The sequence below is a fragment of the Cryptomeria japonica genome, chromosome 3 (assembly GCF_030272615.1).
Source record: "Cryptomeria japonica chromosome 3, Sugi_1.0, whole genome shotgun sequence".
Taxonomy (NCBI): Eukaryota; Viridiplantae; Streptophyta; class Pinopsida; order Cupressales; family Cupressaceae; genus Cryptomeria; species Cryptomeria japonica.
Window position 1 is genome coordinate 205,884,914 of NC_081407.1, and position 15,294 is coordinate 205,900,207.

General features: G+C 39.6%; 1 protein-coding gene across 1 annotated transcript in view; it reads right to left on the reverse strand.

The window, feature by feature from the left end:
- LOC131041023 (uncharacterized) overlaps positions 1-15,294 on the reverse strand; it is a 133,976-nt gene that overhangs the window by 43,632 nt on the left and 75,050 nt on the right. The window lies entirely within an intron of this gene.

The following is a 15,294-nucleotide window of genomic DNA, read 5'->3' on the forward strand; positions in this document are numbered from 1 at the left end:
CCGGTGTTAGAAGTACTTTCCCCATTCAAAATGGGATATGCATGAGGCCCATTATGATTCATTTTAGCAAGAATTTGGGACATCATGTCAAGCATGGCATCAAACTTCCTTTCTGGTCTTATCTTTCTACTAGGACTTGTGAACTTCATGTGGGCTTGTAAGCAACTAAAATTGAGGTCTTTTATGCTCTCTATTATAATATCTCAGTTCTCCTTCACTAGCATTCATAGATAACACACTGCATGATAGGGTTAGACGCATAAGCTAGCAAGATCACTAGCTTCGATACCATTGTAATCATAGATGGAACACTCACTGAAAACTCGGCGAGTTTCAAAAACTCGCCGAGTCTTTGAGCCGCCAGAAAACTCGGCGAGTCCGTGACAAAAACTCACCCGCCTGTTTCTCTTAGCCGAAAACTGCAAAAACATAATTCATTTTTTGTTTTCTGATTGGGTTTTGGGCTGAGAAGGGGGAAGTTGACTTGGAGTGACATGCAAGGTGATTTGGAGTGATTTTTGAGTGATTCCAAGTGGATTTGAAGGGGATTTGATGGGAAAATCAGATTTCTAGGTAAGTTTTTTTATTTTTTTCTATGCTTTTTTAAAACAATTTATTTATTTTTTGTTGCATTTAGATGGATTAGAAATGATTCCTAGGTAGTCTAAATCATTTTTAAGTTATTTGCACAAGATTTAACACTAGATTTGACAAGTTTTGTTGAATTTTCACAATTGTTTTGAAGAATCTAGTTTTCAAAAAAAAATTCAAACCCTACTTTTTTTTTTAAAAAAACTTTGAATGTCTAAATTTATTTAAACTAATGTAGATAGTTTGCTAAATTGTTTAACTAAAATGTTAATTTTTTTTTTCACTTTGTATGTGTAGGTTAAGTAAGCATTAATCATGGCAAGGGAGCAATGGCCACTAGATCCATGCCCATCTGGATATATAGGCACCCGTCCTAGAGGTGCTAGAGATGGGGCATGGAGGTATGCCTATGAGGGACCCGATCATGGGTCAATTATATGCATAAAGTGTGAGAAAATACTTCATGGAGGCATCAACCGCCTCGAATACCACCTTGCAGGAATAGACAGGCATGATGCTAGAGCACTCCCTGGGACCAATGAAGAAATAAAAAGACAAATGAATGCCCTACTTGCAGCTGGGGAAGAGAAGAAATTGCAAAGGGAGAGGGCAAAGCTAGCCATGAGATCAACCATAGCTGAATCTCAAGGTGTTTTTGTTGACCTTGAAGAGGAACAAGAAGCACTTGAGGGCATAGTGGGCTCTCGGCATGGCCCACGTATCCGCAAACCCACCATCACCTCGCCCATTGCTTTTGCTTCCTCTAGTAGAGTACCTGGCACTGTTCTACTTCCATCATCACGATCAGGGTCCATAGGTGATTATTTTGTGCCCAGGAACACACCTAGAGCACAACCATCATTAGAGGTCACTGGATGGAATAAGGAGGTACATGAGAAAACTGACATTGCAGTAGCTGATTTTTGGTACTTCAACAACATTGAATTCAATGTGGCAGACAATGCTTATTGGCTGAATTTAGTGACTACTATGACAGTTTCAGGAAAGGGGTACAAGGCCCCTTCTCGCAAGGATTTGAGTGGAAGGTTAGTAAATTACTACATAGTCCACTTGATTTCATTTTTAATTATTTTTTAGATTTCTTGTTTATTAAATCAAAATTGTGTACTAAGACCTAATTTCACTTTGCACTTACAAGTTGCTCACAAATGCAATTGCTAGGGCAAGGGAAGTGATGGAGGATCAAAAAATTGAATGGGCAAATTATGGCTGCACCATTCTTTCTGATGGGTGGACAGATGGCAAGAACTGCACAATCATCAATTTTTTGGTTGCTTGCAAGGAGAATGTAGTGTTCTTGAAATCTGTTGATGCCTCCAGCAAGGTGAAAAATGCAGAAACATTGGCTGGAATGTTGGAACATGTCGTCATGGAGGTGGGGGTAGAGAATGTGGTGCAAATCATCACAGATAATGCAGCAGCATATGTGTCAGCAGGTAGAATCCTTTTAAATTATCACCTTTAGGCATTAGCAATATTTTCATTTGTTGTGGCTTTGTTTTACTTGGTTGCATATTTCTTAAGAATAAATTCTTCTTTTGCAGGAAGAATCCTCCAAGAGAGGCATCCCACTCTTTTTTGGACACCTTGTGCAGCACATGTCCTTGACCTTCTTTTGAGGACATAGGAAAACTTGAGTGGGTGACTCCAGTTGTGGAAGATGCAAGGAGGATCACCAAATATATTTACCATCACCCTTGGGTCCTAAATTTGATGAGACAGCACACCCAAGGGAAAGATTTGGTGAGAGCTAGTGTCACAAGGTTTGCAACGATTTTCTTGACGTTGCAAAGCCTTCTTCCTGCAATGACTTCTTTGAAACAAATGTTTGTGAGTGGAGAATGGCTTAACTCACCTTATTCAAAGAAGCCTGAAGGAGAGGCTGTCGCATGCATAGTCTTCGACAGCCAATTTGCACAAAGGGCTGCAGAGATTGTGAAGGTTGTTACTTCAAAACTTTAATTTTTAAATTTTAGTTATTCTTGATTCAAGTCTCTCATTACTAATTTGTAACTTCATTATTTAAATTTTAATCTTTTTCTAATTTGTATTTTTCAATTGTAGGTGTCAGAGCCCTTGGTTTGAGTTCTTCGCTTGGTGGATGGGGATAAAACCCCAATGGGATATCTTTATGAGGCCATGGATAGGGCCAAGGAGTCTATCAAAAATTACTACAAGGGGGATAGACTCAAATTTGATCCCATTTGGGAAATTGTTGATAGGAGGTGGAACAATCAGCTCCACCAACCCATTCATGCAGCAGGGTACTTCCTCAACCCTCATTTTAGGTTCGGGGGTTCGTACTCAGATCCGAATGGAGAAGTCATGGAAGCCCTCAGTACATGCATTGAGAGGATGGTACCCGATGTTGAGGAGAAAGACCTCATTGTGAGTGAGCTCCAAAATTATGAGGGTGGAAGGGGTAAGCTATTCTCTTCAGAGCTGGCTAGGAGAGGAAGAACCACTCAAACCCCAGGTATAACATTTGCCGTTTGGATTTTGGGATCTAAAGACTAAAATGATTCATAAATTATGTTTTCTCTTTTCTCTTTGCTTTCTAACTTTTCCATTTTATTTATTTTGCAGATGCTTGGTGGCAAAATTGGGGTGGAAACACCCCACATCTCAAAAAATTTGCCCTCAGAGTCTTATGTCAGCCTTGCAGTTCATCCAATTGTGAGCGCAATTCGAGCTTGTTTGAAGCAATCCACACGAAGAAAAGGAGCAAGTTAGCACAGAAACGGCTCAATGACCTTGTCTACATGCAATATAATCTTCGATTGCACGTAAGGACGGTAGAGGAACTAGAAGGTGGTCCAATTGACTTGGATGATATAGATCCTTACAGTGATTGGACATCACAAGAGCAGCCTCCATTGTTTTCCGACACTGACATCACTGATTTGGAGAGGCAGGCTATGGAGGAGGGGGGTGGATTTGGTTTCAAGCTGGATGACATTGATGAGGAAGAGGATGAGGATGAGGATTCATTGCCAGTGCCAGAAGCAGGTGGAGACATAGCTTCATCCAAGATGGAGGATGAGTCTCAGTCAGCCATACCGAGCGAGGAGGCACAATCATGCCCACAGCAGACTTATACGACTAGACCCTCTAGTTCTATCTCTCTCCAAGTTTTTGCTAGAGCTGGGAAGAGGAAGTTGTAATTGTAATTTGTAATGATGTATTTACTTTTGTTTTTACAAAAACTATTTAGTAATTTACTATTTTGCTTCTAGGCTTCCAGCCATCAGCATTCCTCATGAGGATGCGATTTTGTAGACACTTTGCATTTAAATATATCTAGAATCAACTTGTTTCTTTTGTGTTATCATTTATTGACTCATTGGATGCATCTTCTCATTAAATTTTGCAAAAAAAAATGCATTTTTTACTAAGTTTAAGCGTGTTTTTAAGTTGCCGAGTTTTTCCCCGAGTTTTTTTCCTAGGGGCTTGGCGAGTCGAGCCGAGTCGCAAGTAGTCCAACCATGATTGTAATAAACACCCCTATTTTTTCTCTTTTTCTAAATAACTTCCAACTGAAAGTAAGATGTAATGCAACATCCTTTCCACTTTTTGATCACCCAGTTCCGAAGATAGGCAAGGTGAGAGCATACGATGTTCAAGACAATACAATTAACTACAATGCAAAAACGAAAAAGGAAATGCACTAGTGGGCAAGCTGGCCAATACTCACTTCTTCAATGGATTACTTATGCAATACTGAGTAGAAAGAACACTAAGCGCTTCTTCTAGAGAGTGTGATTACAAAGCTTCCACTTATTCAGTGGGAAAGGTAAAAGGGCACTTCCACTTATTTAGTGGGAAAGAAACATACAAAACTTTCCACTTATTCAGTGGGGTAAGCAAATCCAATATTTTCCACTTATTCGGTGGGAGAGCTAAAAGGGCACTTCCACTTGTTCAGTGGGAAAGCAAAATACAAACCTCTCCACTTATTCAATGGGGTAAGAAAACCCAAAATTTTCCACTTATTCAGTACAGAGAGTACATACATACATGAGCAATAATCAAACCCACTGGAGCTACTACTATCATCCAGTGTTTACAATATAAAATGCATTGAAATGAGAGCTCTTTGGTGGTATTACAATCTTAAGTATTACAAGGTTAGTTCATATGCATTATAAACACTATATAAGGGTAATAACTGCTCATATAAAGTGCTAATAATATCGGAACTATTGTGACACCTCAAAAAGTGGCCAAATATGATGAACAACCCAAATCAACTATGAAATAACAATGAGATACCTTGAATGAATGAATAATGCTGGTATAGGTCCAAAAACACTTATTTGCTGCTGTTTAACTGTCAAATCAATATGGTAAACATGCTAGTAATGCACAGAAAATGTTGAAGGTAGCACACTATCACACCAAACTACAATCCATTAAAAATAACCTTTCTAACTTCTTATAATACACTCCTAAAACACAACCAAGGATAATATAACCAACTGATATGGATAATCAATCATCTACAGGTCTGAAACAGCTTCTTGTTTTTGTTGATGATCAACTGTAGCGGATACAAAATGTAATGTCCCCTTTTCTAGGTGACGTGAGATGAGTAGGGGTTGACCTACCATTCGAGTTCCCGTAGATCAACGACATGGTTAGGGGACTCATTCTGAGGGTCATGGAGCTTTGCAAGGGCTCTGTGAGCTGTTTCGGACCTATGAACGAGGTCTCCTATTTTTTAGGGAGAACTAGCAGTTGACTGAATGACCACCTGGGGGACTGTTGATGTGTTTTTTGTACACGACCAAACACAAAATAAAATACCCAGAGGTATCTTATCCTCTCTTGAGTAAAGCTCCCGAATGCTGAAGATATCGCAGAAGGATCAATCGGAGAAGCTTCAAGGTTCCTGTTATGTAGGATCTCTACTCGTGGATAAGCTCTTTGTGGTATGATGTAATTTTGCTGGAATCACAGGGGGACTTACACTTGATGACCTAAACGTCTGATTTGCTAGAATCACAGGTCCTATTTACTAACTGGAAGACAAACAAATGGCAAACGATGCAGGGTTCAGGAAGTCTACTCTACTACCTAGAATGCGAGAAGATGGATGAATGACTAGGTGGAGTCCTACTGGGCTGGGTCTCACCATCAGGGTTGAACAATTTGACACCAGCTCAATGCGATCTTCTAAGGGGTGCTTCCAATATGTTCAAATCGTACACCATCAAACACTGATCACCATTCAAGATAATGCATGAACAATAGACGTGTAACGACTTAAGATTAAGCTCATTTTATTCTAGTTGACCATGCAAGGCGCACTTACCATCAGCAAGAGGCTAGTGGTTTGGATTAGACGGATTCCACACAGGTGCATTCAACAATTTTCTTCATTCAATCTAATCATCTACCATCTAGAATTGAAGATTCAACAAGAAACCATGCATATTGCAAGAAACGACACACTTCACCATAACTTCAATGAAAATGGAGCTTATTTACAATTAATGGCAACAATTTCTTGCCTTGTCCTCCTATTCTACTCTAACTGCTATTCTATTTGCTATTAATCATTAGCTATTCTAACCTCTATGAACTAACTATTCACCTTCTAACTATTAATGACTAACTATTAGCCTTTACAAATGAGGAGCCAGGGCTTATATAGTGCCCTCAATACAATTCGATGGCTCAGATCAATTTGAGATCAATGGCCAAGATTTTACAATGAAACCCTAATTAGGGTCTGTTACAACAAACTTAATTCTGACCAATGAAATAATTGCATTATTTGGACACATGTCTTCTCTAGAATATTCAACCAATGGATAGCCGAGGTAGGTACATCGAAGTTAGTGCCATCTTTGATGAGTCAAGTACATTGAATCTGGACACGCTGAGGTGGACCAATCCAACTGGAGGAGTGATGACTGAGACGCCACCTTGTCTTTCCTTCAAATGTTGGACTAGAAGAGGTCGTCCTTGATGAGGCTGGGCTGGAGAAGGTCGTCTTTGTTGATGCTGGGCTGGAGAAAGTCATCCTTGTCCTGGCTTGGTCTTCTTTCATCTGCCAAAACAAACCAAAAGATGATTAAGGACACATGATAAATTCATTTCAACATAGCATTTTCAACTTAAATCATCAACAAAAAGATATTAACATGAAACTTGCCCAAGATTTTCTCTAGGAACAGACCCTATAAGAATTTCGCCCTGGACCCTTTGGAAGAGTCCGGAGCGAAATTCCAACTTTAGCTCAAAATTCACATTTTTGAAGGTCAAACATCTTTCCAAGGCATTCCAAATAGCTTTTCTCACCCTAGTCCAGGCCTGACTTAGCACAAAATTTGGAGAAAAGGATGGTTTTAGTGTTTTTCGCTTTGGACCCTTTGGAAAGGTCAGGAGCGAATTTCTTGTTTGTAGCTCATTTTTTTCATCATTTCAACTTCAATCCACCTCACAAGGCAAGGAAACACTTTTCTTCTCTCATCCAACCCAAGTTTATCTTGATTTTGCAAGGCAAAATAGGTGATTGAAGGATTTTCGCCCTGGACCCTTTGGAAGGGTCAGGAGCAAATTTCCTCTTCTGGCCTAAAATCATCACTTCTGGAGACAACCATCGACTTAAGGGCAATCACAAGGGCATCTTTTACCTTGGTCTAGGTATAGCTTAGCATAAATTTGAAAGGAATAGGTAGATTTTAGGATTTTCGCTCTGGACCCTTTGGAAGGGTCAGGAGTGAAAATCTTGTTTTAGGGCTATTTCACCATCCTTTCAACTTCAAATCACCTCCAAGACTTAGAACACCTTGCCTCACTCCTCTCCAAGTCATAAAAACCAAAATCTTGACTTGATTTGCAAGGAAAAAGGGTGATCTTAAGAATTTCGCTCTGGACCCTTTGGAAGGGTCAGGAGCGAAAATCTCATTCTTGACCCAAAATCATCATTCTTTCAACTTGAAACTTCTTTGCAAGGTAGAATCTCATCCTTCATTGCCTTAGGAACAAGGTTTCATGTCCAAGAAAGGTTAAAAAGTATGCTTATAAGGAATTTCGCTCTAGACCCTTTGGAAGGGTCAGGAGCGAAATTTCCTTTCCTGGCTAAAATCCTTCATTTTCACAACTTCCAAACACTCTCAAAGGCAAGATCATGTCCATTTCTCCTTTCAACATGCTTTGGACATCACAATTTGGTCAAATAGGGAAGGAAATGAGGTCTAGGAGGATTTTCGCTCTGGACCCTTTGGGCTTGATTCTTCCAGAGCGAAAATCATGATTTGGGCTTGATTCTTCCTTTTTCCAACTCAAAATCACCTCAAGAGGTAACTAAACATCATCCTTCACCCAAGGGATAAGGTCTTAAGCCAAAACAAGGTCAAAAGAATAGGCTTGCAAGGAATTTCGCTCTGGACCCTTTGGAAGGGTCAGGAGCGAAATTCACCTTCTTGGCTAGAATCCTTCATTTTTTCAAAGCTTTCAAACATTTCCAACGTCCAAACACGTCTACTCTTCCCTTCAAAATGCCTTGCAAATCAAAATTTGGTCAAATAAGGCCAGAAATGAGTCTTAGGTTGATTTTCGCTCTGGACCCTTTGGAAGGGTCAGGAGCGAAAATCTTGATTTAGGCTTTAATTGCTCATTTTTCAAACTTCAATCTTCTCCTGGAGGCAAATATAGATTGTTTTCCACTTGAGGAACCAGGTTTTAAGCCCATTCAAGGTAGCAAATGAGGATTATAGTGAATTTCGCTCTGGACCCTTTGGAAGGGTCAGGAGCGAAATTCCTATTCTTGGCTAAAATCTTCATCTCATCCACCTTTACTCACCTCCTAAGGTCAAAACATGTCAAAAATCCCCCAAACATGCCTAAGGAACAAGGTTGGTATCCAAAACAAGGGAGCAAATGAGGCTTATGAAGAATTTCGCTCTGGACCCTTTGGAAGGGTCAGGAGCGAAATTCCTATTTTTGGACAAGATCCTCACTTTTCAAAACACTTCTCAAGGCAAGAACACATCAAGACTCACACACAAAGCCTAATAAACCAACGCCCATCCAAAACAAGGAAGGAAAATGAGGGTTATAAGGATTTTCGCTCTGGACCCTTTGGAAGGGTCAGGAGCGAAATTCCTCTCCCAGGCTAGAATCCATCATCCCAAGGTCTAAAATCTCTTCTCCAAGGCAAAGTTGCATCAAACCTTCTCAATTATGCCTCAAAAGTCTACAAACTTGGTCAAGCTAAGGAGAAAAATAGAGGAAATATGAATTTCGCTCTGGACCCTTTGGAAGGGTCAGGAGCGAAAATCACCTTAGGCCATGATCTTGACTTCATTTTTTTCGCATTTCTTCATTCAAACAAGTGTTTTTGCCTTCATTCAAGCCTAAGAATGCATTAGTTCTAGGTTTTGGTCACAGTAGAATATCTTATGGAGAATTTCGCTCTGGACCCTTTAGAAGGGTCAGGAGCAAAATTCACTTTGGACCCTTTGGAAGGGTCAGGAGCGAAATTTGACATTTTGGACTGTCCGTCAGTATAATTTTATGGAATATAACATTTAAGTATAAGAAAGAAGAAAGATAACTTAAAGTATAACTTAAAGTATAAGGAAACTTCTTTGTTATACTTTAAGTTATATTTAATATATACTTTCAGGATGTTTGAGAGTGGTTTCGGACCTCTAGGAGTTATATTGCAAAATCTAGTTTTTGGAGGATTCTTCAGTTTTCCAGACTCAGTCAAATTTCAGGATCAGGACATTCCAGACAGCCAAATTTCAAGGCATTTGAAGATCAGGATGACATTTCAGACTTCATCACTCACCAACTCGACCTAGCTCGGACCTTCAAGAATGATATCCACTCACAAAGCAAGACACAATTAGCAACAAGAGCAAAACCAGGCCCTAAGGAAGACTCTCAAAGAAACCCTAATTCTGGGGCCCTGTGGACTCACCCTGGCTCAAGCAAAGCCTGTAATCCAACGATCCCCTCGACAGCACTCATCCTACAAAGGCTAACAGACAAAACCCTAAAAGACCTAGAAGACAAACCCTAGAAAGAAAAAAGCAGGGGTCCCTATTTGCAATGGGGCGATGTGTGAATACGTCACAACAGGGACCAAGGAGCAGAGCAGGATCCTTTTGAGCAGTTACAAGTGTTTGAAGAGAGGTTCATAATTTTTAGGGAGATTCCCTACCTTTTAGGAGGTTGTGGCAGTTTCCATATTTGAGGTTCCACGGGACCATACTATGGTTTCAGTTTCAAGAAGATTGGGTGTGTTTCCTAGTTTCTAGGAGCATCCCTAGATTTTAGGGATGGGACTACCAGTTGGCTCAACTTTTCTGGCATCGGTCACAGATAGGTGACAAAGTTATATTCATGATTGTTTGGTCATTTTGGGCTATTATTGGATATCTGGAGATATTTTAATATATTTAAATATTTCCTAAGTTAGCGATTAAATAAATTAAAATAAGGCTATGTATTTAGTCATTTCGGAGTAATAAGGGGTTTCTGGCTTCATCTGGGGTGATATGCCTAAGTGTTATAGCTAGTTGGAAAGGTCTTGAACTTTGCTACATGATTCTCACCTTCTGGAGTCTTTTTGGATGCCTGAAGCTATTTATTTGCAATTTAGTATTATTTTCCTATAGTTGACGCCATAATTAGAAAATAACACTCTTTTCATAATGCACCAACTTTACTCCCTTTTAGGGTTTGGCTTGGAAAGGAAAGGAGATATAAGGAGATGAAGACCAAATTGTTCATTATCTTTTTACACAATCAAACTTATTTTACGAATTAGCTCTGAGTGGGCGATTCTTCATCCGGGACGCAAACCCCAAGATCTGCACTGGCTGGGATGTAGCCCTCAGCAGTTATTGGCATTGGATTCTTCAGGCAGAGTGCATTATTGACAGAGATTGAGTACGCCATTCTTCATTGTGGATTCAGGTTACAGAGTAAGGGTTTCAGCATGGCAGATTGATTCTTCAGCTTGGGCGTGATCCTTGCAGCCTTAGGGCCGCCATTTGCAGCAGGTACATCCCACGTGGAATGTAAGGAATGCATGTATTCAGCCTTAGAGGTATTCTTGATTCAGGATCACTATTCACCTTTCAGTTTGGCATCATTGTTGGATGTAAGTTCCTTGGATCTGCATTGGAATTATTATTTGGTTTTACAAATCAGAAATCTGTCTGGTACAGCTTGTAGCAATTCTGAATTTGGCTGTATGTTCTTATTTATTTTCAATCTTCTTTCATGTTTACTGTTCATTATTCAGTACTTGTTTGAAAACTATCAAAAAACACAAAAAGAAACAAACCTTCTGCAACTTCTGTCTATTCTCCAAAACCATCAAAGGAATCACAGGAAGATATAGTTTATTAATTTAAAAACTACAGCAGATCAACAAGGGGATCCATCAGGGATCTTTCAGTGGTATCAGAGCTTTGATCTTGCCAGCCTGTTGGGTGAAGATCAAGAGTTTTAATTCAGATTTGAGTTTAGTTTGGTTGAAAATCAAATTGGACATCATGACAGGGTTGTTTAGAAATAAACAAGCAGGGAAAGAATTTGAACAAACACCTTCAAGGAGTTCCAGACAGTCTAAGGGTACAACTCCTTCAACAAGTACAAGGAGAAGGTCTCCTGCCAAGACATTCAATGATACAATTATGAACAACTATGATAAGTATTGCTCTCTTCCTAAAAAGATACGTGACCACCTTTCCTTCACACAATTCATGGGTGTACCAGTTGAAGATGACTTGATGTTTTCAAGTCCACGTCATCAACCAAGAACAAAACAAGAGTCAATTGAGAGCAAGGGAAGCAAAGGAAGAGGAGCAGATATGATGTTTACCAATGAGATTGGCAGGAAACTATTTGAAGATTTTGAGAGACATTTAGATCCAATTGGTGCCTCTTTAGTTGGTTACAACGCTGTCCCATCATTTTTGGTGGAAGCTGTGAAGGAAGAGTTTGTAACTTCAAGCAATACACAAGACATTCATGAGAGGTTTGATGAGTTTTCAGATTGCCCAAAGACTGATTTTGAATCAGCAATTGATGAAGAACATGAGGTTGAAATGGACAGCGTAAGTTTGGATTTATTTGTCACACTACTTCCTCTTCTCAATTGGGAAGACCATGAGGAAAGTCGAAATTTAATGGTGTGTAGTGAATCCAAAGATTTGTCACCACAGTATGATCATAATTCTGAAGTCCATAACAGCAGTGACGTAACTTCTCTTCCTCAAGATATGACAGCCTTTGGTCATGAAGAGAATAAAGAATTGCATTCTACATTTGCGGGTGCTTATGGTACAAGCATGGGTTATGCTGATGCAAATAATACAACTCACCATAAGTCTGATTTTGTGTACTTTGGGGCAGCTGGTATAAAACATTGCCAAAAGTTGAACGAAGATTGGTTACATAGAGCTGCCCAAGCAAGACACCACCTCCAAAAAGACAAAGAGCGTCACAATCGGTTAGATGACACAAGGATACAAAGAGAATCATCCATTAGATCTTTATTTCTTCCAAGGGAAGAAAAGGACAGCGAAGATATATTGAATGGAAATAAAAATCAGTTTGATTTTCTGAGTTTGATCAGCAATTCTCCTTTATCTAATGAGTCAAATTTGAAACCTTGCATTGAGAACCTTCAAGTTGGGAAGACTAGCTGTGAAGTTGATGAGTTGTTAGGTGGCATTCATAGTGGACCAGCCACTGAAGGTTTATCCATGTTGCAGAACAAAAACATCTACTATTCATTTGTGGACTTGTCACCTCTTTCATATGATAGGGCAGCAATGTACTTATTAATTGGTGACTCAGCTTTCTTAGATGTGACAGTGGGCTATGAAGATCAGCATGTGAGAGACTATATTTGGTGCATGGCTAAACAATATATTTATTTGGCATCCTCCAATGAAGACATACTAACTTGTGGAGAAATTGGGCAAGTTGCAGCCGCTGATCAAAGTTTTTGGAGAGGTTTCCATCACACTTTGCTTGTTGGAAATTGTCTTATTGATGGGTCCATTTCAACATTACAGATTGGTGGTATTTATGGTTTCAATTGGAGTGAAACTCTCAGCTAGTTAGGTGATGTCCAGATTTGCAGCAGCAGTATAATGAGTATTGACATGATGGATGGATATGACAGTGCAAAGATTTGGGATCCTGGTATTGACATGTGTGGTCTATTTCTTCAGTGGATCCATGATGAGTTGTTTCACTTTGGGTATACAAATGTTTATATCAGAGTAGCGCAGCGGTTGGGTGAAGTAACGTTTATCAGATTGATATGGGATCCAGTGAATTGGTTCTCAGCGTGCAGGTGCAGATTGCTTGAGGGCAAGCAATCTTCAGGAAGGGAAGATTGTAATGTCCCCTTTTCTAGGTGGCGTGAGATGAGCAAGGGTTGACCTACCATTCGAGTTCCCGTACGTCAACGACATGGTTAGGGGACTCATTCTAAGGGTCATGGAGCTTTGCAAGGGCTCTGTGAGTCGTTTCGGACCTTCGGACAAGGTCTCCTATTTTTTAGGGAGAACTGGCAGTTGATGGAAAAACCACCTGGGGGACCAAGGAGCAGAGCAGGATCCTTTTGAGCAGTTACAGGTGTTTGAAGAGAGGTTCCTACTTTTTAGGGAGATTCCCTACCTTTTAGGAGGTTGTGGCAGTTTCCATATTTGAGGTTCCACGGGACCATACTATGGTTTCAGTTTCAGGAAGATTGGGTGTGTTTCCTAGTTTCTAGGAGCATCCCTAGATTTTAAGGATGGAACTGTCAGTTAGCTCAGCTTTTCCGGCATCAGTCACAGATAGGTGACAAAGTTATATTCATGATTGTTTGGTCATTTTGGGCTATTACTGGATACCTGGAGATATTTTAATATATTTAAATATTTCCTAAGTTAGCGATTAAATAAATTAAAATAAGGCTATGTATTTAGTCATTTCGGAGTAATTTAGTCATTTCGGAGTAATAAGCGGTTTCTGGCTTCATCTAGGTTGACATGCCTATGTGTTATAGCTCGTTGGAAAGGTCTTGAACTTTGCTACATGATTCTCACCTTCCAGAGTCTTTTTGGATGCCTAAAGCTATTTATTTGCAATTTAGTGTTATTTTCCTATAGTTGACGCCATAATTAAAAAATAACACTCTTTTCATAATGCACCAACTTTACTCCCTTTTAGGGTTTGGCTTGGAAAGGAAAGGAGATATAAGGAGATGAAGACCAAATTGTTCATTATCTTTTTACACAATCAAACTTATTTTGCGAATTAGCTCTGAGTGGGCGATTCTTCATCCGGGACGCAAACCCCAAGATCTGCATTGGCTGGGATGTAGCCCTCAACAGTTATTGGCATTGGATTCTTCAGGCAGAGTGCATTGTTGACAGAGATTGAGTACGCCATTCTTCATTGTGGATTCAGGTTACAGAGTAAGGGTTTCAGCATGGCAGATTGATTCTTCAACTTGGGCGTGATCCTTGCAGCCTTAGGGCCGCCATTTGCAGCAAGTACATCCCACGTGGAATGTAAGGAATGCATGTATTCATCCTTAGAGGTATTCTTGATTCATGATCACTATTCACCTTTTAGTTTGGCATCATTGTTGGATGTAAGTTCCTTGGATCTGCATTGGAATTATTATTTGGTTTTACAAATCAGAAATCTGTCTGGTACAGCTTGTAGCAATTCTGAATTTGGCTGTATGTTCTTATTTATTTTCAGTCTCCTTTCATGTTTACTGTTCATTATTCATTACTTGTTTGAAAACTATCAAAAAACACAAAAAGAAACAAACCTTCTGCAACTTCTGTCTATTCTCTAAAACCATCAAAGGAATCGCAGGAAGATATAGTTTATTAATTTAAAAACTACAGCAGATCAGCAAGGGGATCCATCAGCGATCTTTCACAAAATATCACTAAACCCATCATAAAATTCGCCTAAATGATGTTTGACACTTATTTGTAGACCTTAGGAACCTCCCTTCAAGGTGAAAATAGCTCCAAAACCTAGGCCTTTCATTTCACCAATTCTCATGCCCCTTCCAGCACATGGTATGGCTCCCCTTGAAATGGTACGACCCAGAAAAAACTCCAATCTCGGCCTTCAGATTTCTATGCCCTAGCAACCATTAACAGAAGAAAACTAAGGAAATATCACCTCAAATATGCACATGTGATGGTATGGTTAGGTAGGGGGTACAGCCTTACAAGGTGTACGACCAACTAGAAACCCCTCTAAATCACTTCATAACTCCTCAAACCTTCAACAAACTCTTCAAAATCAACAACAATATATTAGAGACTCAACACGCATTAAAAAATTTCATGATTGCAACAAAAACTGTGACTCCACCTTGCAGCTCAATGGTAATCTCTATATGAAACCACTCTAACTAGCTGGGGGGTTTTGTTTTTGAGACCAACAATTCCAAGAGGTTTTTCTTCTTCAAGAACTTTTGAAAGAACTTTGTTTCACTCCTGTAACAAAAGAAAATTTGTTTCATGGCTAACCCTCCGAATGGGCTCTCAGCCTCCTTTTATAACTTTCTTGGAGAGAAAATATCAAAAATAAAATATGATAATCCTTTTTTCCTCCATAAGGTCCTTTTTTTCAAATAAATAATATTTCTCATGTGCAAAAGACCCCCAAGCCTATTAACAC